The 26231-nt window shown below is 40.6% G+C and overlaps 1 long non-coding RNA gene across 1 annotated transcript; it reads right to left on the reverse strand.

Annotated features, from left to right (window-relative positions):
• Nucleotides 1-9710: 9710 nt before the first annotated feature.
• On the reverse strand, nt 9711-11582 carry LOC117752924. Its single transcript, XR_004612165.1, has 2 exons — nt 10784-11582; nt 9711-10163 (listed from the first exon to the last, which is right to left on the reverse strand). It is a non-coding gene; the product is annotated as an uncharacterized LOC117752924 (long non-coding RNA).
• Nucleotides 11583-26231: the final 14649 nt, after the last annotated feature.

Raw genomic sequence — 26231 nt, forward strand, 5'->3', positions numbered from 1 at the left:
CCTCATTAAGTCATTCATACTAAGTTATTAATGAATGGTTAGTATAAATAAGCTGTAGAGTGTGTCTCCAATGCTATTGCGTAGCCAAAGTTAATGAATAGTAATGACGTCATTGTGTAAATACATAATAATGACATCATTACCATAAGATCATAAATGATTTCTAGATCTTTGTATGCTTTATGTCATGTGGGCAGTCCTAGCAGATATACTTGCAGAGATACTTGTAGAGATAAATGTATTTTTAACAGTCATTCTTCATGATGTAACTTCTCATATGACGTCATAGGATGGGGAATCATCATATAAGCTTCAGATTGTCTCTTTAGTTCTAACTAGCAGAGGTATTGTTAGGTAAGACATCTGAAGATACCCTCCCAAGTAATGTTTCCACCAAGTTTAGTGAAAATTGGTCCGTGTCACACACACACACACACACATACTCTGACCTACCACTCTAACCTTAACCTTAGTTACCACTTGGCTAACCCTAACCATAACTTAACCTTAACCTAACCTTAAAACATGTCGTCACCTTAAAATTCAATGACTGACATTATGAGGAATTACTTTCTCTCTTCATAAGAAAAACCTAATAATAAGTCCTAATAATCCTGGACCACACACACACACACACACACACACACACGCACACACACACACACACACACACACACACACACACACACACGCGCGCGCACACACACACACACACACACACACACAATTCATACTTCTACCACACACCATCCATAAACTCGTCAGAGGTTCAGTACCTTGCCCAAGGACACTTAGGAAGATCGGAGGCGCCAGACTCTGATTAACAGAGCTTCTGGTTAGTGCTTATTATACCTAATAATGTTAACATTCTATAACTATTACCTCCTGAGCCACAGTTATTTACTCTTTCTGCAACTGTGAATGTGAATGTACTGAATGCAAAAAGAATAAAGTAACAGGGGTAAGACAAAGAAAAGAAAAATCGCAGTATTTAAATACAGCTCAGTTTTGTTTCTCTAATTGGGCCTACTCGATACTACTACCACCACCTCAGGCATCTAAAAAGCAGACAAAATGATGTGGTTTATGATCATTATTATTGTTATTATTAACTTTTAGGAATTATATATTCTTGTTAAATAGGAACACCAGGGACATGAGTGAGGGAGAGAGATGCAACAAATCTCTGCAGCCAGAACTGAACCTGTATGTATTTCATGGGTGCCATCTTTAACCGTAAGTGGCGCCCTACTCTGCCTTAGTCCCAGTTTAAGTGGTCATCCATAACAACAGATTTGAAACCACTGGATTAGAATGGTCTTTAAATCACAGACTGGTCCTTGTGGAGAAACATTCTGGTCTCTAATGTAGCGAAAATTCAGAGGGAACTAGTTCAACTATCAAACCAAAAACAACCTCAAAGGACGTCAATTATTCTTTCTTCTTTGCTGATTTTCCAGCCGAACTCCATTAAAAAAACAAAAAATTTCAAAAACCCACCTTTTACCACTTCAATGCGTAGGCTGGGATCTACAAAAACACAATTTATTATCAATTAAAATTCGGCCTATTCAAAACATGTGTGGTCTGTCTTTAATGCTTTTCTAGTTCGAGCTGGGCCAACACAAAGGGTACAGGAGTTATGCTTTGATACGCAGTGCAGAATGTTTTGACTCGCATGGTTTTTCCCCCCCTTCTCCTTCTTCTTTGTTGATTGGATGGGGTCACTGCGTTCACGAGCTCGGTTCACTGGAGGCAGGAATAGTCGGTGAGGTCCGTGCGAGGCTCAGATGTAGACCTGCGTCAGGTAGAAAGGACAGAGCAGGCCGAGGAGATGGGAACATTCAGAGCAGGTCAGACTCTGGGAGCATTTCTATGTGGTGCCTCGGCGCTGTGTTACCCAGAGGAGATCGGAACATAGCACCTGTGGAACACATCAGCCGGCCGGGTGGTTTAGGACCTTTGATTCATGACCTGCATCTGTTATGGCCATATCATTGGGAGTGTCTATTGAAAAGATACAGTAGCCACTCACACGATCAACAGGATCCCCCCGGCTGTATATCATCCCCGGGGCAGCCGCCGTTCAAAGGCCGAGAGCTGGTAGGTGGTGAAGCCCAGGAGGTTGACTGTTCGAATTTTCTGCTCTGGAGGGAGAGACATGATTGAGAAATGCTGTCACTTCCCCCGAATCCCAGGGAGTGGTGGCCTTGAGCAAGGCACTTTGCCCACAAACCCTCCTTTGTCAACAGAGACAGACGCTCTGATGATGCTGTTTTTCTGAAAAGACCATTAGTGTATGATTGAGTCAGAGCAAAATGCAATCATCGAGTCATTACTCCTCTGTTCTTGTGGGAGTTTATTTTTTTAAGAAAAAAAAGAAAAAAGAAACATTCTAAAATATTACCTCCACCAATGAAGCTATGTTTTCACCCCTGACAACTTGTTTGAGTTAAGGTTTGCTACGAAAAACTACCAGACGGATTACCTTAAGTTGGTGGAAGGACGTGGTATAGGTCAGGGAAGAGCCCGTTACATTTTGGTGGATTGCGGATCAAGATCAGTCACTTTCTTTAATTTTGTGAGATAGAACATCAACATATACAAAGATTTCTCAGAGAATAATTCATGGATCTTGATGAAAAAAAATCTGGTATACTGATATTTATGGGTATATGCAATTTGGTGCAGATCCAAATAAAAATCTGGATCTATCGGATTTAAATGAGGTTCCACATGGGGACTGTTGGGTCTTGGCGGAGGTGTGTGCTCTCTGAGCGACACTCAAGTTTATATTTGTGTCATCGTCTCATTGTCACATATGTAGTGATGCTTGTGAGCTCGTTCAGGCACCTCACTCCTGCCGCACTGCTCTAAATCCTCTATCTTCCACCCCCTCCCAATATTTAAGCTGCAAAAATTTCCCATCTTTCCCTTTGCTGGTCAATGCCCTGCATCTGTATCCCTGCCTGCCGATTCTGCCCCCCGACATCCACCTTTAGAGTCCCACAAGGGAGGTAAAGATATTCGCTCATCACTCCCCAGTCTATCGATGTAATCTTATCTGGGGAAGTGATGAAGTCAGAGCGTAGACGCCAAACTCTAACTGTGTTCTGTGGCTGCAATAAACATTTGAGACGTGAGTTATCTGAAAAAACTTTAATTCGATTTCAAGATTTTATACTAAACTAAACGTCTCGGCCTCGATACTGAAGAGTTGGGTCACTTGTAAACTTTTGGCTGAATCCAGGTCCTAAAATAAAATAGGATAATCCACAATGGGATTACATACCTGTGACCTTTTGTTTGGTTTTCATATGTGCAAAATGTCTTATGTATTCATTAAATTAATGAATTTTAGATTTCTTAATTTTAAAAAAGAATATAAAGCTGATTTCATTGGTGCATAATTGTGTGTCTGCCTATTTTCCCTGCAGTGCAGATGATGTGGGTCTGTAGTTGAAGAGGTTGTGTGAACCACAGCATCCTCTGGTGTTGACTTCAGCTCTTCGACATATTCATCTGCTTCAGGTATTCACAAACCAAACCAGATTTACTGAGTTTAATATAACTGTGAGCTGAAATGTGAGTCTGGTACTGTGGTGGACTATGTCTAGCAGATTAGTAGATACATAAATGTGATTAAGATAGACGCTGGCTTCACATTGTGTAGGAAATAACTCTACTGTAAATGATAATGCAAAACACATCTGTTCTCAGTGCAACAACCAATCTGACATTTTCCATTACTCCACATTTATGCCCACTATTGTACGTTTTTACCAACACAATTATAAACCTGGATACCTTTTTATATTAATATTATATTGTATACTATTCTGGATTTATTCCTATATATTCACATACACCTTATTTTAGTTGTATTATTTTAAATATACTGCAATTTAGTATACTAGGGTGAATTTTATTGTCATTCATATACATACATGTACATCATAGCTTTTTATACTGTATACTTGTATATCATACCTGCCTACATACACATACATTCTATATATGCATATATATGGATACGTCTATATCAATATCTCCTTATAAGAATGCATAAGTACAGTTTTACATCCTTGTGCAATCATCCTGTGCCACTGCACTTTAAGTTCATTTCTATACAAACAATATTTCTGTAGTGAAAGGTGTATATTATGTACTATACATATTCTGTATTTTATTGCCTTAAACCAAGAAGGCACACAATGTCTCATCAGTGCAGGCCTGGGTTCACTGACTGAAATATAGCCTAGCACTGCTTTGAACATAATTATTTCTTTTGTTTTTAAAATATTTGGGCCGACTGGTATTAGCTAATATTTCTGATATTCCTCAACAATCCATGTTCACATGAATTTAAATGGTGACTGACCTTTTTCCATTGCTGTTCAAACTGTGGAGGAGTTTACTGTCATATTTCCTTCATTTTAACTCTGACTACAGACCCATCTCTTTGGTTTCAGGATCATTTAAATATTTGTTTCATCAACCACATTTTTCTTGACCACTGATTATTATTTATCTTGTGTTCTGCAGGGCCAATAGAAAATCATTAGACTCTGTATAACTGTTTTTTGGCTAGCAGCTTGAAATCTAAATTTGATTTCATAATAGCTAAATTAAACTGGAAAAAAGTTAGATTTATTTTCATATTCAGGGTTAATAGGATAAAGATTTGACAAGGGGTCTTGATTTGTTTTGACACTACATTGGCAGATATTTGGATACAAAGCACAGCAGATGCTGGTCCTTCACAATGCATGCTGGGATATGCTCCTGCCTCTTGTGATCCACACTAGAAACAGGCAAAGAAGTGGATGAATGAGATCTCCATGGATGTGTTTGAATTGTCCATTTTGCTTAGGAACCTTCCTAATTGAGTGAAATGACCCTGAAGTATTTCTGCAGCCGCCATAATAAGAGCTGTTCCAATTCTCTAAATGATAAGGAAAGGAGCATCAATTCTTCCTAACTTATCTCCTGTAGCATAGGAAACATCTGGTCATCTTTTATGAAAGGAAAGGAGAAAATGCTGCCCCACAATTCTTTGTGGCAGCAACAATTAAAGCAACACAACCTCGTAGTTGTACCTAGACACACCCACGTAAATGTAAAAAACAGACCTGCTGCTTTATTCTCATGACACGATCCAGAACTGACGTGAATCCTCACGATCCCCTGATTTCTTCTCTGTCACATTTGTCCAGTCAGGAGTCACAGTGATCAACAAGCATATTGAACTTATACTTCACAAAAACATCATCAAAACCAAAAATAAATATACATTTTATTTTAACCCCCTTGTATGAACTGAAAACATCTTTTCTCAGGACGTGTCATTCAGTTTTAAACAGTCAGCTGTTTGTCAACTGTCAGTGCACAGCCTGCAGCACAGAGTACCGTACATTCTGTGTGCACCTTGAAGTTGTTTTTAAAAAGAACCCAGAGTATGGAGTAAGTGGAGTTGGATTTTCTCTGCACCGTGGTTCTCCTTTCCTAACTCCTTTCCTTGACCTTGTGACGTAGACCATCGGGGTCAAGGAAGAGTGGTTAAGAAAGGAGATAATTAGGACTTTCTGAATGCAGCCCATATGTCTCAACTCCTATTATAGGCACATTAATCCTTCAGCTCCACTAGAGGGCAGCACAAGTTCACGTAAACAGTTACCTCTAACCTGCACACTGAAGCGGATTGGAACAGGACTGTGCTTTCAACATCGTTTCACATCCTCTGCCTAAATGTACTTTCTCACAGATCCATGAAGCATCAGACAACTTCAGAGCCAAATGGTCTGTTCCCGAGAACACGTTCAGGAAAAGTAGCTCTGGGGCTGCCTGTGTTTTATTGTCCTCTGGTAGAAGAGGTGATGTTATCGAAGGCCCAGATAATTGACCAAGTAATGAACACACTAAAGGGAGCCGTTCCAATGGACTGCAGGCTTCTGTCTCCCATCCAGCTGTTAGATTATGCTCTTTACAACCTCACACTGTAAACCAACTACTGAGCCTGCGGCCACTTACGTTCCGCTGCTTCCTCTGCCCTTATGTAATGAAATGGCCAGGACAACGTATAACCACACGCCTTATGCACTCACACACACACACTCACAAGCACAGTGCAAACTCAGCAACTTTCACTGCTCGGAGCCAAACGGTGACTGACTGATGGAAAACGAGGGGAGAAAGTGCATCCTCCATTCATTTATTTCCACGTCACAGCGGTGAGATAGGAGAGTGACAGTTTGAGAAGCAGTTTTTCTGTCTCTGACTGACTGCTCCTGAATATTTCGATGGCATCCTTAGTTTTATTAGTCATGCACAAGGAGGTGTTGGAAATCCTCCGAACAGTAAACATCAGCAAAGATTATAGAACAGCCGACTGAATCTCATATTAAACATTTACATCAGAGCCTCTGGTGCTTGATGAGTGAAGGTACAGGAAGATTACAAAACGAGAAACGTTTCCCCAGTGCTACCTTGAAGTCACGCCACATAAAATGTATGTTGTGTTGTGAATTTGTGCCAGTATGTTGCCAACGGAAACCAAGTTGCAAACAGTGTATAGCTTCTATAAAATGAGCTCAAGCAAAGGTCCAAATTGCGGAAGATCATTTGTAAAATCTGATAATTATATTTCACCATATGGGCCTGACACAGACTTTCTCAGGAGTCATGAGTACTTATCTCCTTCATGGAAAAATAAATAAATACAAATAAATAAAGTTTAGTGGCACTGATATATTGCACTTACATGTTCTGGGTTTGTACCCTCATGGTTGAATGCACTTATTGTAAGTTGCTTTGGATAAAGCGTCAGGTAAATGTAATGTAAAAACAACATTCCTAGAATCACTTCCTCTTTAGCAGTCTGTCTACAAAGTAAAACCACAAGGTTTATTTTGTTGCTGCAATGCTTTATATCGAGCTGAATTACAGAGCCTTTATTTTGAAAAGTTGTGAACTCGGGTCTGACGATTGTATCTATAGCTAAACACACCTCTGAAGAGGAAACATGCAATATTTAAATGTGGAAATATAGGCTATGTACTTTTTTGTGCGTGAAGTACAGAGCTATAGTCAGGACTTGATTAACTTAGCTCCCCTCAAGGGAAGCAGGAAGAAACAGCTAGCTTTACTGTTAAAGTGAATAAGTAGCCACCAGCCCTTGTAGAGTTTACAGTTATGGCAACAGTACATTTCCAACTCTTAACTCGCCCTTGAAATTACATTTCTGCTCATATATGGCTTAAAAGACAGGCTATAGCTTCACAGCCAGCCATGCTGTGTCCCTCTACCTCCATTTTGCCTTGGTAGCCTAAACTTTATAATAATTCCCATACAGTATCCTATATGTGTTCTACCCTGAGGGAAAAACAAGCCCATGTTTTTGTTTATTGCATTTTTTTCAATGACTAAACTATGTGTAGTACATCATCCATCATGTTATACATGTCTAACCCAGATTAACATATTGAGCATGTTTGTGACTCACCCACTGGTGAATCAGTGACGATGACAGTGATAAAAAAAAGTAAATAAAATATCAGTATAGATATTCTTGATGTACCACATCATGGCTGTATGGTACATGGAGAATATACTGGTATTTTGTGTGGTTAAGAGCCTGAATTAGACTCAAATTTCTGTGTTTATCCAATGAGCTTCGATATATCCAAAAACATATAAATATTCTCGTGCTAATTGTTTTTAGTCACTTAAATGAACATTTAGGTTTTGCTTGTTTTCTTTTTATTGTGATTTTTCAATCTCAGTGGGGCCTCCTACATAAACGGATTTAGAGAAGACTGTTCCGCTTGCTCAATGTGCGAGGAGTGTGTGTGTGTGTGTGTGTGTGTGTGTGTGTGTGTGTGTGTGTGTGTTATCAGGGGATGAGGGGGAGTGCTGCTGCATATGCAAGCGCTCGCCCACTCCTCCGTTGTGTTTTATTTTTGGAACAGCACACAGGCTGGTCAGGAATAGAACAGCAATGAAGTGGAATGGCTTGACAGCCTGGAGGGCCAGTCCCTCTCTGTCTCTCCTTCACTTTCCTCCATCCCTCCTCTCCAGACAGGGAGCGAACTGGAGTTGCCTGAGTGTGTCTGGTCTAATCACTCACACTGGCTCCCAGAGCCACCCTGACCCGAATCCATCCCTTCTCCTTCCTTATGCAATCCCTTCATCAGAGAGAGAGAGAGAGAGAGAGAGAGAGAGAGAGAGAGAGAGAGAGAGAGGCTGCTGTTCTCAATCTCCACTGCCCTGATTCTGTTGCATCACGTATTATGCAATCTGCTTTTGAAGTCTAATCAGGGTGTGTGTGTGTGTGTGTGTGTGTGTGTGTGTGTGTGTGTGTGTGTGTGTGTGTGTGTGTGAGGATCCATACATGATCTATCAGCTGTGTTACACCCTGAGCCATGTTACACACTCCTCGTAACCTGCAGCTCGACACGGTCATGAAGACGCTTCAGATTAGACTCAAACAAACCCAAACAAACCATCTATGTTTGGCTCAGTGGAGTTGGTCCACCTTGTTCTTGGCTCTGTTAATAGCATAAAGAGGACGTCCCGATTAATGCTTCTTCCAGGTGAAAATTATTGTTTTTATTTGTCACCAGTGGTGGAAAGTAATGATTTGGAGGTACCTGTACTCACTTTAGTAAAATCTTATTCTGCATTAGAAATGAATAATCCTTTTAGGATTATCTTTTTAAAATACGTATTATATTTCTGCATGTGTTCTACAGTTATTTTAACATTTGATTAGCTTATAAAATATTTTTTTCTAGGTGTAACTGCACAACAGAAAGTCGATATAAGAAAACAACAGCACAACAATGAACATTTTACTATTATCTTCACTTAAAGCTGCATTTATTGATCGATTTATTGTCCACGTGGAGTCCACTGAACAATACTGTCGACATCACAGTGGATTTTCTATTCCTCTCAGGTATAGTTGGTTGTGTAAAAGTGTTTGCAAACAGGTGCTCAATTACACAAGAAGTAGATACACAGCAGCAGTGGGACGTAATTAAGTACATTTACTTTGTAACTGCACCTTAGTACATATTTTTTATGTATCTGTACTTAAGTATTTATTTTCGGTTACTTTTCACTTTACTCAACTTTCTGTACTTTCTACATCACTACATTTTTAGAATATAATTTTTGTGGTGTACTTTTACTTAAGCAAAATGTTTGAGTACTTCCTTCACCACTGTTCATTTGTCTCCATAGACTCCTGAGAATAATACCTGGCTCTTTGGCTGCTAAACGCTCCACATCTGTTCACCAGCAGGTAGCTAACATTCTGTGGACAGGAAGGTGCTGAACAGGTTGTGTACAAGCCATTTATTTTAAGGTTTCAGTTCAAATCCCTGCTGTTCACAACAACAGTTTGTGGACTTTAAAACCAAAACAATGAGCTAAAAGATGCTAAAGAAACAACTGCAGAATTAGATTTTCTGTGGTTTCGTCACCGGAAACTGCTCATTTCATAACCCATTTATATAGAAATATTGATGAAAGCATTTTTTAAATTTTATTATAAAATTTACATTGTGGTATCTGTACTTTTACTTAAGTAAAGGATCCTGGTCTTTGTTCCACCACAATTAGGCACAGTTGTGTAATATAGAAATTTAAAAAAAAGCATTAGGTACATATTGACGTAAGTGAGGTTCTCTGCACATAAGTGTTTTTTTCTCAACTTTTGTCAATTCCTTGACAAATCACTAAAACTGACACGAATTGTCTAAGTCAGTGCAGCAGTAATTATTGGAAAATGAAGTGTGAGACACTTGTGTTTTATGGAAACACAATTGGGAGAGTGTCTCCAGCCTCCAGATTGTGGAGCTCTCTGCTGTGTGTTGGCAGAGAACTTCATTAATTCCTACATGGTGTTGATCTCAGCTGAGTCCTCTTCCTCTCTTGGCTCCATTGTTTGCAGGCTCAGAATAATTTGCTCGTGTTAAAGCGCGGTAAAGCTCTTAAACCCAGATTTCCCTCGCTCATCCCAGCGTTTCCCTCATTCCCTCGTTCATCTCCCCTGCTCACTCTCTCCACCACATGGCCCCGCTCTGTATCAGTGTTTCTCTATCTTGTTGGACCCGCCTCCCTCCTCCTCGTGGGAAGAGTGTAATCCAGAGGAGCTTCTGCTGTAAAAAAGAATTCATTTTAACAAGTCAAGTCATCAAGTCTTGTATTAACAATTTAACATCTTCTGCCAGTTTAACATGACACAGTTTAACTTGACATCAACACAAACCCTCTTCCTTCATGCTTACTTTGCTAAAAATCTAATAAATTGAATTTAATAAATGTGGGAAAGTTCATTTTTACATTTTCATTCGGATGTTGCTCCATACGAATTCGTACCTAAAATTAAACAGAACTATGGAAACAAAACTGTGGAGACGAGGCGTTAGCTAAGAGGCTAAATTCATATTATTAAATATAAACTTGTTCAGCCAGTTTAACACATTGTGAATTCAATAATGTTACTTTGCTAAACAAAATAATAATGTGGGGGAGTTCATTATTACATTCATTTACATATACATGAAAATTATACATACACATTTATATGTATATATATATATTACCAGCAAATATCTGTTTCCTACAGACAGTACGTTTTAGAACAATAAACCTTCATTTATTACTGAGCTTACCAATCATTGAAGTCAGTCAGCAGTTACACAGATGTCTTTAGTGCTGCTCTATAATGTGAATAATGTGAAGTCAATTGGGGGAAAGGTTCTTGTTTTATTTTTACCTCCGGGACAAACTGGCAGCCAGGCTGACACTGCCACACCGTACCCAGTCCTCTCCCCCGTCTCTCCTGGGAGAAATAGCCTGGCACAGAGGCCGTCTTTTTTTGGAAATAGAAGAAGAAGTGTAGTTATTTACTTTATCAACAGAAAGATCCTGACCACAGAGTTACAAAAGCACTTAGCACCAGACTAGTTGCCAAAATAAAAACGAGAGGATCTCAAGGATTACCACTTTAAATTCTCAGTGCATGTGTTGTTGTAGTGCTTAAGTGTATGAGTGTGTGAGTGTGTGTGTGTGTGTTTGTCAGTGTGTATTTTGGGGGGGGTTCTGTTTTGTCTTTATGCCACTGGCGCCAGCCGGCACGCTTGGCACAGGAGGCAGCATTCACCTTACATAACCAAACCCTCAGAGGAGAAGTGAGAACGGACGCAATACAAGGGCAAAGGCAAGGTGGGGTGTGTGGGGCGTTTATGGTGCTGTATAAAAACCATGGAGCGGCGGCTGAAGCATGAAAGAACTCGGGTCAGGTTTGGAGTGAAAGGGCAGCAGGAGAGGCAAGAGGTGAGAAGACAGGAAATCAAGGGCGTTGGAGGGGTATCAGTGGGGGTGAGGGGAGGTCACATGGGCAGATCAGGTTCGAGTGAGTACAGAGATTAGGACAGACGTGACAGGAGGTGTCCCCAAAGCACATAGCTGCAAGCAGACTCCTACAGTTGGACGCTGCCCAGGAAAACTGTGCCTGGGTACATCGTGTTCACTCTCCCACACTCTCTCTCTCTCTCACACACAAACACACACACACACACTAAGCCCACATGAGGCGGCACTCCGACACTCCCACGCTCAGATTTGTTCAGCATTGCTGAGACATATTGACACAAATAACAGCCTAAACACTGTAAAACAATCTGTTAAGTCTCATGTACTTACCCAGTCTCACACACACACACACACACACACACACACACACACACACACAGGCCTACTATAACCTTAATTGTAACGTTGCATCTGCGGTTCTAGATTTAATGGTTTATATTACACTTTGGATGTATGATACTTAAAATGCATTTGCACTGATACTAAGAGGATAGAGCAATGACTGGAAAACATGGTTTCAGCTGCCCTGCCAATGCAAATCACATGATCATATCATATATCAAATGATATGTTCAGTTACACACAGAAACTGATACTAGTTTATGAACTCACTTGAACGATAAGGAATATCATATTCCCGGAGTTACTTTGCTTGACAGCTTCAGCACAAAATAAACTGAAAGTCTTACTTAGTAATTACTTCAGCTTACATATGCCCAGAGCCCTGCAGCAGGTTATCCTGGCCCTGCCGTTTGATTGTTGACCTCTTATCTGCAGTAATAAGGAAAACAGACCACTTAAACACTCTTTACTTTGCTCATAAATTGATGAGGAGGAGCGCAGAGGGACGGGAGATGAGACGAAGCTCCACTCTGTCGTCAGCCGCGGCTCGAGCTGATACCAGCAGCTCCTCTCCTCCCTCAGGCTGCATTTGAGTAGACTCCCTCCCCCAGTCGCTCAGGAGCCGCCTGATGAAACTTAAATGAGTCCGCCTTAAAAAAAAACAAAAAAACCCCACTCCACTCCATTAGAGATTTACTGTGACGCAGCACATCCCTTGGACTGGGAAAGCCTGGGCACCGACGGCTCCGTGTGAACTCACCTATAGGATTGGTTTTGTATATCCAGGATGGCATGTCTCTGCATGAGTACAGATGGAGGCAGTGTTGAAGCAAGCTGTGATGAGTCACTGCCTTTCTCACGTTTTTCATCCGTCTCCCTCGCCCCAGCTGCACCACAGCTGATGCTTATGCCTTTTGGTACATGGTGTTCTTGTATAGGTCTGTGCAGGTTTGGTTACTCTCATGTTCCCTGGGGCCAAATGTTCTTCAACTAACTCTGAAGGTGCTGATTTGAATGTTACTTGTTCCGGTAGTTTAAAGAAACTGGGTCACAGGTGTGCACCTTTCCAACACATTGATCCAAGAGGCAATCAACCGTTTACTGAGGTCACAGCAGGTGGATAGATGGAGGAACGGATGATTTGTCTGTACAATAAACAACATATATCAATACATTACCAATCTGAGACATTTCTCTGTAATTTTAAGGTCTTGGCCTTCTTTTTAAAGTGCCTTGAGATAATGTATATTGAATTGAATTGTAAAACTAAAGGACGCAGAGGATCCATTTTGTGAGAAGACTTACCTTCTATCTCGGTCGATATGAGAACATCCTGACTAACTGAACACTGGGAATAGTTGCTAATCAAACCATAGGACCATTCAGCAAAGTGGGAGGAAGATCATCAAGATGTTTCTCTTCTCTATGCAGGAGACACACAGAGAAATGTTGCATCCCCCTGAGCCACGGTCATAACATATGAGGCTTCATGGGGATCGGGGAATTGGATCAGCAGCATTGATTAAATAAATTCTGGACTTCATGATGATTTGCTCAGTTTGGTTGGTGTAAATAATGTTAAATAAGACTCGGTACCTAAATGGATCGGAACCTTCATTCGTGTGATAAGTAACATCTGTGTTTACTTACGATTTTATGTCAGAATGGCTGATATTTACGAAAATGCGTCTGAGCTTTACTACAGTTTTATTACACGTGTAAATTTGAATGGCAGTGCAGGTCGATTTAGAGATCACAAACACACACCGACACACACAAACTTGTTTCACTATACCCCTGGGAAGCACACATTGACGATCCATTTCCTACCCCCTTACCCCCACCTTAACCTGCTTCTACCCATTTTAACCCTGAACAGCAGCCTGTGCCCATGGTGACCTGTGGGTAAGTGTGTATTCAGGCTCAAGTCCCCACCAGACTTCAGCCCACACACACACACACACACACACACACACACACACGTTCAGTTGATCCCGATGAGTCACTCATCCCCCTCTCCCTCCTCTGCTATATTTGGACTTATCTCCAGGCTTCAGCTAAACATTAGAAAGTGAAAAGAGAAAAGCGGAGGAAGATGAGGAACACATGTTTAGTGTGTGTGTGTGTGTGTGTGTGTGTGTGTGTGTGTGTGTGTGTGTGTGTGTGTGTGTGTGTGTGTGTGAGTGTGTGTGTGTGTGTGCGGTGTGTGTGCGCGGTGTGTGTGCGCAGTGTGTGTACGTGTGTTTGTGTGGGTGCAGCTGTCACATGAATACGTTCACAACTGGGAACAATTCTTGCCGTGCACACCATGCAGTCTGTGACATCAGCGTATATACGTCACAGAGCAGGGGAGACTCTGGTTCCACTGTGGTGTTCTCCGCTGCTTCTCCCAATCCTTTAAGTAACTGAGTATTTACTAAATCCAAATGTGACTCTTTAAGTTTGGACTCCAACTGCAGAGTGGCAACGGAGATCTGCCGCTGCCAGGTCCCGACTCTGACTTGATTGGAAGCGATAACAAGAAGTAGACAAGGAGAGGTGGTGGACGGTTAAGTTAACAACAGCACTAGGGTCTCTAACATCAGAATAAGTCAGAATATGAAACGGAAATAGATCTGAAGTCAAGGAGAAAACAAATCTCCTCCAGCTTATTAGCCTGTCGGTTTTCTCAGACTCTCCACACCTCTGAACAATAGAGGTCTCGGCATCTACTTCCCCCTCCTGCTGCGTTCCTGTGCTTACACTCATTATTTCTCCAACCCTACGAGGTAATTAGATTGCTATTTCTCCCAATCAGCATGCGCCCTCCTTTTAAGGTGACAAAAATACACGGTTGTTGCCACCCTTGATATCTCTCTTGCAGCACGATGCTTGTACGAGGCTGTAGAGGCAGGGAATGCGTTGTGTGTCTGCGTGAAACGGAGGCAGCCCTGAGACTGTGTCAACACATTGGGATCTGCATTGCCTTGTGATTTTTTACTGCACCGTGAGTGCATCACTGCTGCACTTTGACTCTATCAAGGAAAATGCCAACGCAGAGAGATAAAGTTACAATGCAGCACTCACTGAACTGTAGCTGAGTATGTGGATTCACTTCATAATGAAACAGATTTGAATATTTTGAGATCAAACAGACATGGGCCAATTTGTCAGAGTCATTTTCAATAGCCCAAACAGTTGACTTAAATTAGTTTTTCTCCTCAAATTATTTGAGAACAACAGAGACGCTGTTTTTCCTGGGAAAATCCAACTGCTGGGATATTAAGGCCTTTTCTACATTTCTGTGGATATTTTTTCTAGCTGATATTCTCCCCTCAGTTTTTAAAGTGAAACTTCACACTTCAATGTGTTTTTGATCTGTAAGTTATATGACTCTTCTTTGATGAAATAGATGAATGTTGGATTTAAGACAGGACAGCCGTGGTCTCGGCTGTCAGGAAACTACTGAGGAGACAGGCCTCTACTTCATATGACATTTCTGTCAAAAAATGTACACGCTGCACCTGGAGTTCCTTGACAACCTATATATAAATAAGCATGCTGGGCCAGTAGATGGCATTAAAGTGTACATCAAGGATCCATCAAATAGCAGAGAAGAACATTGTGAGCTTGTTCTTCTTTGGTGATAGTAACATCACAACCAAAAACAATAGCTCATCATTTTTTCACTTATATCTTTGCTTATAGTTATTTGACATGTGTTTAATCACCTGATCCAAGACCTTTCTGCCACATGAACAGTTTTTGAAAACGTGCACGTTGGAATGCATTTGTATAAATCACATTTTGGTGACTTAAAATGCAGTTTGCGTGTGGACGAGAGGCCAAAACTGAGAAGAAAATGTTAAATATCGGCATTAATGTAGACAGGGCATCAGTCTGACTTGCAACTCTAATCAATAAGTAACAGTTGGAATACAAACTTCCTCATACTGCTATACTCTCAAGATACAGCTAACATCGTGTTTGTACCAATCAAAGAGTCGAAACTCATCACACAGAGACTCAGACAGCAGCTACAGTATATCTCTCCTTAACTGTCCAGGGACTTTAGTTGAAATGCTGGAGGACGAAAAAAAACATGAAACAACAACCGCTTCCTGAAGGCACATCCATTAGAAAAGAAGTAAGGATCCTTGAGGAATTGATTAGCAACCGACCAGATGTTATTGTTCTTCTCTGTCAAGACAATGTCATCATACATTATTTTATAATGTCTGGGAACAAAGTCAATGTTTTCAAGCAGCACAGTGCAGTCATAATATAGGTGTTTTATCATGGTATATTTTAAATATATATTTCAACAGCTCTCAGGTTAGGGTTAGAGGGAGGTGTCACACTGCACAAACACTGTTATTTTTTCAGTTGTATGGGTTCTGTTTGGATGCTGTAATCTGCTGTAATCAAACATTTGGTCTGTGTTCACTTTTTATGTTCTTCTCTTATGTAAACTTCTCTGTCATTTCTCTGATTTGAATGTAGATTCCTCTATGTATGTATGGTTTGTTCTATATAGATAAACTTCCTCACAAAGCCTTTTTGTTTCGCTGATCACATAAGCATATCATTATGACATTTCAGGTTCTATTTTTATTTTGCTCATTGCACGTCTGCACAAACATCACCTGCATCTAATGATTGCCCATGTGTTTGACTACATTCTCCTGCAGTTTTCTTTCAAAATATTGAAGCTGCACTGATCAGTATTTTTTATTCAGCTTGAACTTCCTGGCGTTCAAGTTTCATCAATCAATATTTTTGCAAGACAAATGGATCAAATGAAAACAGCTTCTTTAGTACACTAACTACCCACCACCAACTGGCAGAGAAAGTTAGCTTTGGACTGGTGACCATACACTGTAAATAACGATGGACGACATGACAACTCCCCAAAAGTGAAACCAATTAAGCGTCTTGATCACCCCCTGGTGACTGGCTACAGTATAGGTAACTAACCCCACCTGCATGGACCAAACTGAAAAGTGAAATCCATTTTTTACAAATATGGTTTCTGTCATTTAGGGTAGTTCTTATCACACATTCAAGTGCAAATGTTTCCCTTATGTTTGGTTTTAATTTGATATTCAAGGTGAAACATCCTGATTCACTGAGACTGACCAGAGTGTAACATTTAGCAACTAAATAGCTTTGTATTTACCATAACTGTAAACAGTAAGAACAAATAAATGCAGTTTTAAAAAGTGTAGAGGCTAAAAAAATTATCCTGAATCAATGAGCTTACATTATATGAAAGTTAATAAAAAGGCCCGTCGAGCCAAGAAATCCATAACATGGTTGTGACCTTATTCAAAGGGACAAGCCTGTTATGCATGTCGTCCTCGAGTGGGTCAGATCCTCAGGAGGATCATGATTGCAGGTGACAGTAGGAAGCACAGCAGAGAAACCTTAAACCTTAAAATTTCAAAATGAGAAAGCAGAAAGAGAGCAGCCCCACGGGTCACCCTGCACTGACCTATGAAGTGACAGTAAGTCTTTGTTTCTTCTTAGGACAACTGCTCAAATGCAAAAGTACGTAGACACGAATTAGTGTTCCCTGGGGACAGATAGCGAATCAGAAGGTTCAGTTAACAATAGCAACTAAAGCACCATGTCCGCGATTTAAAATCAACTCTATCATTCAACTGCGCTGCTGTATCCACCTTTTCATTCGCAGCTTCACTGGGTGACTTTCTACTGCACTCTGCTAGGTGACATCAGCACTTTGAGGAATCTTCCACCGGGGATCAATAAAAGTATTTTCGATTCAGATTTTTTCCTCCATGAGTATCAGGCAGCTATAATCAATCTATATTTTGTTGTATTATATTTTACATAAAAATGGGAAGAAGAAAGCATTGTTGTAGATCAAACTTCCCAGGAGGCTCGGCTAGATTAACCTGGTCAAAGGTGAACTGTGGGCCCATAAGTAGACTTAGGGTTGGGGTTAAGCTTTCGTTTACTCCCATGTATAATTTAATCAAAGCCAGGGTGTGTGATCCTGGAAACGTTAGCTTGATATAGCTTATATTTAATTATACTAATCTAAACTAATTAGAGATAATTATTAATATGATTATTTATCATCATCCTCATTATTGTTATATCATTATATGAACTGGTGCTGCTATCATGAATAACATCTTAGCATCTATAATTATCACTTATTATTGTCATTATAACAACCAGTCTGACAGAGCTGAAACATGATGGTTGTACAACTGTTTCTGGTCACCAGTTACTTCAATTGTATTGAATTCGGCTGCCACTCTGTTTACCCCTGGCACTCAGGGGCCTCAAACACCTTACCCACCCCTCCATCAGCAAAGTGGTGAGTAGATAATGAGTGAATTTTCATTTTTGGGTGAACTATCCCTTTAAGGTCTTGACCTTACTATGAAAAGTGCCTTGAGATAATGTGTATATTATGATTTGCGACTCAACAAATACAATAAAATTGAATTAAATTTAAGGTCAGAAGCCGGAGCCTCACAAGGGACTCAAAGTGAGGGTACCTCGGCCCCTCATGCTCACTTGTCACCATTTCTTTTGTAGCCTAATTCTGTTTCACTCGACCAACGTTATCAATGTGCAACAACAATCAATCATCTTAATTTAGATTGTTAATTAGTTTTGCATATTAACAAAACAAACAAATGTGCAATCCATCAAATTACCAAAAAGAAATTGCCCCGAAGGTTTGGGTGCAGGTTCCTGGTTGTTAAACCGTGCCGAGAGCATTTGAAGTAATTGAAATTTGTAATTAAAAATGAAGACTTTATCAATAATTTTTTCAGTGTGGTATTTCTGTGAGTGTTATTTAGTTAAACAGAATGTAGAACATCTCAGGTAGAGTTGATGGGATGCTCCTCTCTGTTGCAGTGTCACTTTGTGATTAAACTGTAGTGTGTTTTGTGACAGAAGAATCTACTTCATGTTGCGTTGATGTTCTCTCTTTTATGTTTTCTGCTTTTTCTCTCCCCCGACGCTGTTGCCCGTCAGCGTCACTTGTTACCGTGGGAAGAACAATGCTGACATCACACTCATTATGCAACTCCATCAAGTCGGAGCAGGGAGAGCTTCTTTTTTTAGCAACCACTCTAATACAACGGGTCATTCAAGCCTGCATCTGCCCCGAGATGGTGTGTGTGTGTGTGTGTGTGTGTGTGTGTGTGTGTGTGTGTGTGTGTGTGTGTGACTGCTGTGGCGTGTGTATATGCAAGTAAGCATGTCTGCATGTTTTTGTCTGATACAATTACCTGGAAGATCGTGACCGAGAGAGAGAGAGAGAGAGAGAGAGAGAGAGAGAGAGAGAGAGAGAGAGAGAGAGAGAGAGAGAGAGAGAGAGAGAGAGAATTACTGCAGCAATCAAAGAGCAGCTTGGTGTTCAAGCGGAGAGATCGTGCGCACACACACACACAAATAAAATAAAGTTAACCTTTACCCCTAACCCTAAACCTACTGTAATCTCACCCTAACCCTAACCTGACCCTAACATTTACCTAAACCTAACCTTACCCCTAACCTTACTGTTAATCTTTATCAAAACCTAAACCTAACATTACCCTATCCCCAAAGTTAGCATTTACCCAAACCTGAAAAAAAATTTGACAAACCTTATTGTTAACCTTTACCAAAACCTAAACAAAAACCTAAACCTAACCTTAATGTTAGCCTTTACCTAACCCAAACCTTACTCAAACCTTGATGTTAGGCTTGATATAAACCTAACCCTGCCCTGAAGTTAGCATTTACCCTAAACCTAAATATAACCTTACCCAAACCTTATGGTTAACCTTTACCTAAACCTAAACCTAAACAAAAACCTAAACCTAACCTCAATGTACACCTAAACTTAACCTTACTCTAACCATCATCTTTGATGATTTGATGATTTATATTAGGGAGACCTTTTGTCCCCGTAATGACTGTGTAAACAGATTTACTCCCCCCCAACATGAGTAATTAGTGGACTACTCGCACACACACACACACACACACACACACACACACACACACACACACACACACACACACGCATGCTGTGAGAAGACAGCCCAAAACAAACAGCTCCTCTGACTAGCCAAGGTTAGCTGTGGCGCACTGGAACATATGTTTCTCAAGAGGGCTTCTCCTCTTCATCTGCTATAATGCTGCAGGCTCTCAGATGCTGTGCCGCTTTGCAATATTGCAGCATGTTCATTCGCTCACTGCATAGCAAGGCTTATATGAATTCTCAAATCTGGGCCTGCTTTGACTGTGCATATAGAGAAGAGAAGCTCTCTGTGCGACGGGGAAACTGTTGGCACCTTGTGGCTGTGTGCCATGCAGCCCCTGGAGTGCTGATACAGTGAACAGTCTATCTCTCCTGCTCTCCCTGCTTCACTCAGACAGAATAGAAAACAGAGGAGGAGGACTGGAGCTGAATCCCAATATCCCGCCTGAGCCAGCCCCTTCCTGTAGTGAGGTAAAGGCCCTCAAAACAAACAAACCAGAATTTTCTTTTTTTCCATGTACTCGTTCCTTCTACTATCATTAGATCTGTTTAGTTGTTCTCCCTCTCATGTTTTTTCCTCCCTCATCTATAATTTTTGTACATTTTAGCCACATGGCTCGAGCATAAGTTGGCACAGCGGTTTGAGGGTCTTTCTGTGAGGTTTGTGTATAGAGCAGTTCCCACAACGAGCAAGCACTTTGGCGACTGTGGAGAGAAATAACTCCCTCTGAACTGGAACAAACCTCCATCATTAAAAAAATTTCAACTGCTATTGTACTGATATAAAACTCTATTCAAACTTTTATGGGTCCCACATGATGAATTCCAATGACTGTTGATTTCTTTCAGCGCCGCCATGAAGCTGCCATTCGTGGATTTGAGTAAAACTATCTGAGGCACTTTCATGTCTCACTCAGAATGAATCGTGTACTAAATTTACTAAACAGCCTTTCGTCTTGCGCCATCATCAGGTCAGAATTTTACAAAACTAATGACATTCCCATCACCACTGCGGTATCTTGAAAATACCCGAGCTTGGACCCGTGAACAGACATCACACAACACCACTTAACTGATTATGTCTCTGTGGTCTTCTGATCAGGGATTGTTGGTTTCTTCCACACCTTGGAGAACACATCGTGCCGATTCAGCAAAAGCTGACTTGTTATTGATAACCTCTGCCCACCTGCTCCAGATCAATTCAACAGACGTGAAATAGAACCACTCTCTCATATTTAGGTTGAGACACACACTCGTCCTTGGGATGAAATGACTGGAGGAGACTGTTCTGTTTTTCAGCCCCTGTTAATGAAAGCTATAATTATCACAGAGAAGAATCAATACTCTCAGTTCCTTTTAGGTAAAGTGTTGGGGGATTGTCTTGTTTGAGGTAAGGCTGGAATGAGCCGTGGGACCGCTGCTCAGCACAGCTCGAAAATAAGATTTATGGAATGGCTGTGTTCATAGCTGATTGCTTCTAATTGTCTCCCAGCTAAGCAAGAATCCCATTCTGCTAAATGAGCCAGCGATCAAATTCCAATTCATTTATTGGCTGGCAAGCGCACAGAATCTCCTCACTGCTCAGCAGAGATAGTTTGGAAAAACATTTTGTGCGTTTTCAGGGGGATACATAAAATAGTCATTATAGCGGCTGTGTGGCTAAAGATTAGAGAAGAGCAATTAACAACTGCCTGGTCACGGTCTCAAACATATACGCACTGTTGGAAGTCACGGTTGAAGGATGACACCAAACTGTGGAATTTGGCTTGTTGCTCATGATGATGCTACCAAAATCAACATCTACATGTCACCAGATGAAGATCATTTCATTACCACTTTCTAATGTGGGTTAATCAGATATGACTAATTGATTTGTTAGTATTTAATACATCTTCTTGTCAGACTTCACAGATCATTTATTGACAATTCATGAAAACAACTTTTGGGATGTCAGGGTGTTAAAAGTTATTTAACTGGTGGGGAAACTGGAACACAATCCATACCTGAGGAGGGAAGAAACCCCTCATTGTGTATAAGATACATTTAGAACAACATTTTTACTAAACTTATTAATTGCTTATGATCGACCTATAAAACATGAGTACAACTTATTATTTAAAACTTAAGTTTTCTTAAGTCTTTCACATTAGATTGTAGCTTTGGATATCTTCTTATTGCCTTTCCAAAGTTACAGTTTCTTTGAGTCATGCATGGCCATTAGTGACACACACGGCAAACAATCTCTTTTATTCCACACAAACAAGTCACAAAATAAGTTGACAAAACAAACTACAACAAAAACAGCAGGAAATACAAAACAATTTAAACAAGTAAAATGAAGTAAATATAGTACATAGTACATAAATATACTAACTATATATATCACACATCAGCAGTAATACAGCAAATTAAGTCTAATTTTGTAAAAAAAAACATTCACTATATCGTCTTTGCAGATAAACCAGGTAGAATGAACACAGAGTTTTCTAATTTCACTCTGCACCAATAAAAAGGTGACAGTATATTGTAGAACTGTTGGAGGAGGACTCACTCAGACTCGGAGAATCATTCGGAAGTAGCTCTGGAGCATTAACGCAGGCCAAGAGAACAGAACATTACAAACAGGCGAGTTATTAGACGGGCACTGCACCATCATAATAAAAATAGATGTGGAAAAGTTGTTTTTATCTCATTTCAACAACTATTTTTGGCTGTTAAGCTTCCAAATGGTTCTTCAATGTGTTTTCACGAGGAGAAACTACTGCGTTTTGAAAAATGCAACTCTATCTGGGGTCACATAAACTGGTGCAAAACATGTCCCGAAATCTATTAAAGCGCACAGCAGAGCTATGAGTCAGGACCAGCTGTTACAGGGAGGAAATACTACACAATGGATATGCTATTAACAGGGCTTTTCTTTTTTTTAAAGTAATCTGTAAGCACAAAACATAACATGTTTTTATGTGTTCTCCTAACTCTTCAAAGGAACAGTAGGTTGCTCCTGGATAAGAAATGCTGACACTAGCAGCTTGTGTTATTGCAGCTAAGTGTGTTTAATTGATTCCTTACACATTTTCTGTCAGGCTTTTGGTTTTTAGGAAGATTAAAAACAGAGAGACCACCCCACAAACCCTTTTCAAATCCTGCCACATACACACAACACGACCGCTCTGACAGGTCCACAGAAACGTAACTTTCACTTTTATTAACTCCTGGAAATGTGGCTCACAACTCAATACAGATTACCAGAGACAGAGGTTGGTGTCGATCCAGTTAGTGTAAACCGACCTTTAGTGCAGTGCCACAATTTGTTGCCTATATCTCATGTGAATTCAAAGAGTGAACACAACAAGTCAGCACACAAGTGACAGAAAGGTGTGTGACATTACTGGAGATTAATAAGTGATGATGGGAGGAACTGGTTTATGGGTATTTCACAGACGTCACTGTTTTCTTTGTGCTTGAGGCTCATTGAGGCAAAACTCTGGTCTTTCCTTTTTATCATGTTAGCTCGCAAAATGTCATTCAACCACAACTCACAAGGTCCTTTTCTTCTTTTGCTTTCCCTTTCCTGGTGACTTCTTGTGTCTCTCAGACTCGTGAGAGTTTGAACCACCAGATTCTTGTGCAGGACAAATCTTGACTTATCCTTCGGGTACATTGATAAAATACAAATCCCAACTACAGGATGTGTGCGTTTGTATTTATGGAGCTGTGTCACATACGTCTGAGTGTCCTCTGCCAGGCTGAGAGTGTACTCAGGATTTATGACCTTTGCTGTTGCTGCATGTGGAGATAAAGCCAGCAAAACAATAGAGTGGAGAGAGAGGCAGAGGTCGGTGAATCACATTTTGTGTTAGAGGACTGTGGCTGGAGTGGGTCATCCACTTCCATGATAACTGTACTATCATGTTGGAGGTTGTAGTGTGTGGTGCCGTTGAGCTGTGTCGCATTATACCGAGAGGTGTTTCTGTTAATTAGTCTGCCTTCATTGATGACAATGAAAATAAAAGGTCAGTCACAATTAATGATTTTCGTAAAATGCATTGATCGACTTTTCTTTATGTTTTAATGATGAACATGATGTTATTAATGTGCACAGTGATCTGTTTAACATTATGAGCGACTGCACTGTCACCTCTCAGACAAATCCTGTTAAAAGAGCCTGTTCATTTTCAAGACATGAAGCCAAAATATCCCGGTTATTCAAACGCTGCCATCTTGTGCTTTTGGAGACAAAGTCTGCGCTTCAACCAATAAGGATTCAGTCTAATGTGTTAATCAACACGTTTCTCCTCGTTTTCCCAAATAACTAATTCAAACCAAACTTACCAGATAAACACTTGAATATACATCAGTGTGATAAGAACTACCATAAACGACGTAAACCATATTTTACTTGATACTTGACGATATTTTAACGTTTTAGTTTGGTTCATGTCCAATCCACTGACATGGGGGAGAAGGAGAAGGGGTTCACGACCTATACTGTAGGCAACCACCAGGTGGTGATATAGACACGTTGGCGTCACTTTTGGGGAGCAGTCATGTCGTCCATCTACATTTCAGTCAGATAACTCACTTTCTAACGTTTATTGCAACAGTAGAACAGGTTAGTGTTTGGCGTCTGGGCTCCAACTTAGTCACTCCCCCAGATATTATTACATAGATATGATGGGAGTGATGAGCAAATACTTATAACCCCCCCGTCGGAGCCTACAGGTGGATGCTCGGGTGGTGGAGGGGCTGAAGCAACTGGAAGCAATTCTGACGCAGCAGCAGGGCAAGCAAAAGGAGTGATGGGAAATTTCCTCTACGCAGAGTTCTGCCAACCAGTGGCCACAGACCGTATTGCTGCTGACTCACCATTAGCTTTGTCTCAGCTGTGGCTGCTGATTCGGCTCTTTATGTTATTATTATTACTAAGTGTTATTATTATTGTTACCAATGTCATCCCGGTTAATCAAAGCTTCATTATTTCTATTGTGTTTTTAAATATTACAAGTATATATGTAAAAAGTACAAATGAACTAAAAGGACTTTGTAACAGTTACACGAACAAAGGTAACTTGTTATATCCACATCCGTCTTTCCCCTGGTGATTAAATCCACTGTGAAAACACCAGACGTTGTGTTAATATAAAAGTTAATTTGCTGTGCCGAGAAATTCACTTTTGTTTCTATATGTCGACATCTGAGATTAGAGGATTTTCCTTATGAACAAAGCTTAATTAAAGTGGGACTGTAGTTGTGTTTAATGGGACATTTGTGCATCCTTGCATAACTGCTGAGAACATTTGCTCACGCACCACCTATAGAAAGACTCCCTGGGCATCGATGCCAGCGTGAGTGCTGTAAATGTATAAACCTGAGGTTGAGAGGACACATTAGTCTTCACACATTCACATGTCTGTGTCCTATTAATGTCGATAGTAGCTGCGGTTATGTTCCTGTCATCGACGCCCACTCGAGGAAGACGAAATTAACCCCGGAGCCCGTGACATGCATCAGTATAGCGTCTTGCCTCAGCGTGCCTCACACATGCAGCGTGACTGTGCATACCTGTGGTCTGTGGCTCAGCAGGCGGGTGCCTTTGCTTCAATGTTTGTGTGGAGGTGCGACGCATATCAAGTCGACGTCAATAAAAAACATCGCAGCCAATTCTTTGAGAGGTACATTTTGTTTCTGTGAACAAATAAAGCTGTTACTGCTGTGATTGACGTCCTGTATAGCTGCATATATTTAGACCATGAGCAGATGACGATGGCTTTCAAAGGGAGAGTTCCACATTTCAGCATTAGATGAGAAGATCAATATAACACAGTAACTGTTACTGTCAGGAGATGGTTTGTTTAGCTTAGCACACAGACTTAAAACAACAGACACTGATGACTCCTAGCTGTGGATTATCATAAAGATCAAATGAAGATTTCCCTCAAACCTCTGCCCCCCCCCCCCCCCCCCCTCTCCCAAACAGCTGCTGCTCGCTGACAGATTGTCTCTGCTCCTGCTCAAAAGTGTTCGCCACGTACCTCAGTTTGTGTCCTGCCTCCTGCGCCCAGGCTGCCGAACTGGGCTCTTGTAAATCTCAGGTTTCGGCTCTCACTCTTGGATTCTTGTGAAATAAAAACCTGTCAAAACCCTCTAACCACTAGAACGCCAGGTTTGAGGTTGACGCGTGAACTAGTCAATGCCTGACTGTTAGATCATTGGCTTTACTTTTTTTTAGCATCATTTATGACAGTTACTTTTTAAAGAGGTTTACTAAGTAACTTTTACATTTAAATAACTATAGAATAGAACAGAGTTAACAATTTTTTCTAGGTAAAATGTATTCTGTAGAAAAGGCCTGTTATAGTCACTACTTGTCAAATCTATTCCTCCTTGCAGAGATGCCTTGCAGCTTATTGACTGGGGATCCTCTCACCATATGTGTGCTATGAAAAACTTTTGCAAATGATAAATATAATGAACTGCCTTTCCAGTAGAGAAATTGTGATTTCATTTTTATTTG

This window comes from Hippoglossus hippoglossus, chromosome 19, assembly GCF_009819705.1.
Source record: "Hippoglossus hippoglossus isolate fHipHip1 chromosome 19, fHipHip1.pri, whole genome shotgun sequence".
Lineage (NCBI taxonomy): Eukaryota > Metazoa > Chordata > Actinopteri > Pleuronectiformes > Pleuronectidae > Hippoglossus > Hippoglossus hippoglossus.